We start from the raw sequence: 3,126 nt of genomic DNA on the forward strand, positions 1-3,126 counted from the left end.
GAAATGGGTAAATTCTTAGAAACATACAACCTGCCAAGACTGAATCAAAAGAAATGGAAAATTTGAGCAGTCCAATTACTGGTACGGGGTTCAATCACTAATCAAAAATCCCCCAATGGAAAGGAAAAAAAAAAGCACAGGATCATATAGAGCCACTAGAAAATTTTACCAAACATTTGAAGAAGTAATGCCAACCCATGTCAAACTTTTGGAAAAAAATCAGAGAAGGAAACACTGTGAAACTCATCCTAGTTAAGACATTGTAGAAACAGAACAACGCCTGACACACAGTGGAAGTTCATTAACCACAATAACGCTAACCTCTGATAATAACGTTCTTCCAAAAAAAAAGTTATCATATTATTTTATACTTTTAAGGTGAAGGAAAAGAAAAAATTTCCTTCCCTGACCGGGAATCGAACCCGGGCCGCGGCGGTGAGAGCGCCGAATCCTAACCACTAGACCACCAGGGAGGTAGTAGCTGTTCTCTGTCTGATAAGCTAAGTTCCTGTTATGTGACGCAATTTGTAGGCGTGCTTATGATTGGATGGATTTCAGACGTTTTAGACCGCCTCCCTCTCCCTCCCTCGCCACCTCCCAGCCACCGCAGACCCGGAAAAACAAGCAGTGAACAATAGAAAATATTGGTTCCTAAGGGGAAAGGACTGGGAATGATGGGGAAAAAAAGTCCTGTGTCAGAAGTGGGATTCGAACCCACGCCTCCATACGGAGACCAGAACACCCGTAGGTAAGGGAGTCCCTTGAGTCTGGCGCCTTAGACCACTCGGCCATCCTGACACCTCTGCCACATCCTATCCAATGTAGCCTATTAGCTGTGCGCACAGGGACGGGACCGTGGGGAGCAGGAGTGAGGGTGCCTCTTGTCCAGACGAAGCAGAAAACAGAGGGCCGGTCCGCTCGCAGGGGCCCAACCCTGACCGGCAGTACCCAGCCGCCGAGGCCGACGGGGCGCCAGGCGACAACCCTGTGATGATCCCCTCCGCGTCCCCTCGGCTGGGACCCCTGGCTGCAGGGAGGTCGCGGGCACTGCGAGAGCAGAAGGGACGCAACTCTGCCGGCGGTGCAGCCGGCTCGGGTCTCTGCCCCCGGACTTCGGCCGTGCGGCGCCCCGGGCTCCGCGCCCGCACCCGCACCCGCACCCGCACCCAGGAGGGAGGGGAGACACGGAGGCCGGGGGAGCCCGCGGTCCCGCAGAGCCGGCTGGAGCCAGCAGTTCCGTCCAGGCAGCGATGAGCGCGTGGCAGCGCACCGGGGCGCCATGGCAGCGCACCGGGGAGCGGAGTCCAGGAGCCGCGGGAGAGAATCCCAGAGGAGGAGGCCCTCTGTGCGGGGCCGGCCGCGGAGTGCGGGGCTGCAGCCCCTGGCTGGGCTGGATGGCAGTGGACCTGGTGGTGACAGAGTAAATTTTGAAGGTGGAACCAACAGGAATGGGTGGCGTGCAAGAAATGAAGGGGTGGCCCATACCTGGAGGGTTTTTGGCCTGCAAATAACAAAAGTTATACTTCTCTTCCTTTTCAATGTGGATGCCTCTTATTTCGTCTACTTGTCTCATTTTTCAAATTGAGTTGTCTTTTTGTTCTTTATATATTCTGGATGCTAGACCTGTATTAGTTATATGACTGCAAGTATCTTTCCCATCCTGTATGTTGTCTTTTCACTTTATAATGTCCTTGATGCTCACAAGTTTTTAATTTTGATTAAGTACAAGTTATCTACTTTCCTTTGTGTTGCTCACACTTTTGGTATATCTAAGAATCCATTGCCAAATCCAAGGTCATGAAGATTTACCCTTATTTTTTTTCCTAATAGTTGTATCATTTTAGCTCTCATGTTTAGGTCACCTGTCCATTTTGAGTTAATTTTTGTATATGGTATGAGTTAGGAGTACAATTTCATTCTTTTCCAGTTGGGCTAACACCATTTGTGAAACTATTTTCCTCCATTGTTCAAAATCAATTGACCGTAGATACATGGGCTTATTTCTGTCCATCATTTTGCCAGTACCACACTGTTTTGATTACTTTTGTTGTAGCTTTGTAGTAAGTTCTGAAATCAAGTAGTGTGAATCCTCCAACTTTTTTTCCTTCAAGAATGTTTTAGCTATTTGAGGGCCCTTGCAATTCCAGATGCATTTGAGAATTAACCCTTCCACATCCGAAAAAACAATTCCCTGGGATTTTGTTAAAGATTGCATCGACTCTGTACATCACTTTGGGTGGTATTGGCTCCTGATGATACTGTGTTCCAGTCCATGAACAGAGGATATCTTTCCATTTACTTAGGTCTTTACTTTATTTCAACAATGTTTTATAGTTTCAACATACAACTGTTTCACCTTCTAGGTTAAATTTATGGATAGGTATTCTATTATTTTGGAACTATTGTAAATTGAATTGTTTTCTATTGTAAATGGAATTGCTGGTGTATAGAAACTGTACTGAATTTTTTGTTTGATCTCATGACCTTCTACTTTGCTAAACTTAGGTATTATCTTTAGTAGATTTTTTTTTGTCGATTCTTTGGGACTTTTTATATACAGAACTAGAGTCCCCGTTCACAAAATTTGTGCACGGGTAGGGTCCCTAGGCCTGGCCCGTGGTCAGGACCCATTGGAGCCTACCAGCTGCCGGACAGGGCCTTCCTAAGTTCCGCACTGCCCCCTGGTGGTCAGCTCATGTCATAGTGAGCCATCCAACTCCCAGTCTCCTGGTCAAACTCCCACAGGGACACTTTGCATATTAGCCTTTTATATAAATAGATGATCTTGTCATCTGCAACTAGAGAAAGTCTTATTTCTTTCTTTCCAATTTGGATAACTTCTATTTCTTTTTCTTGCCTAATTTCTTTGGCTAGAACGTCTTAGTGCAATACTGAATAACAGTGGTGAAAGTGGACATTTTTTACTTGTTTCTGATCCTAAAGGGAAAGTTTTTAGTCTTTCCCCATTGATTATGATCTTAGCTCTGTGTTTTTCATACATGCCCTTTATCATATTGAGGAAATTCCCTCAATATTTTTATTTATTTTTTTCCCTCAATATTTTTAAATGCATAAGATAAAACATATAGGATTACAGAGGAAACTAATTACCTAGTATGTTGAAAT

At 45.2% G+C, this 3,126-nt stretch overlaps 2 non-coding genes across 2 annotated transcripts; both read right to left on the reverse strand.

Annotated features, from left to right (window-relative positions):
- Nucleotides 1-401: 401 nt before the first annotated feature.
- On the reverse strand, nucleotides 402-473 carry TRNAE-CUC. The gene has a single exon. It is a non-coding gene; the product is annotated as a tRNA-Glu (tRNA).
- A 220-nt stretch (nucleotides 474-693) lies between these two features.
- TRNAL-CAA lies at nucleotides 694-798 on the reverse strand. The gene is made up of 2 exons: nucleotides 761-798; nucleotides 694-739 (listed from the first exon to the last, which is right to left on the reverse strand). It is a non-coding gene; the product is annotated as a tRNA-Leu (tRNA).
- Between the last annotated feature and the right edge of the window lie 2,328 nt (nucleotides 799-3,126).

This window comes from Myotis lucifugus, unplaced genomic scaffold (assembly GCF_000147115.1).
Source record: "Myotis lucifugus unplaced genomic scaffold, Myoluc2.0 scaffold_302, whole genome shotgun sequence".
In the NCBI taxonomy this organism is placed as follows: Eukaryota; Metazoa; Chordata; class Mammalia; order Chiroptera; family Vespertilionidae; genus Myotis; species Myotis lucifugus.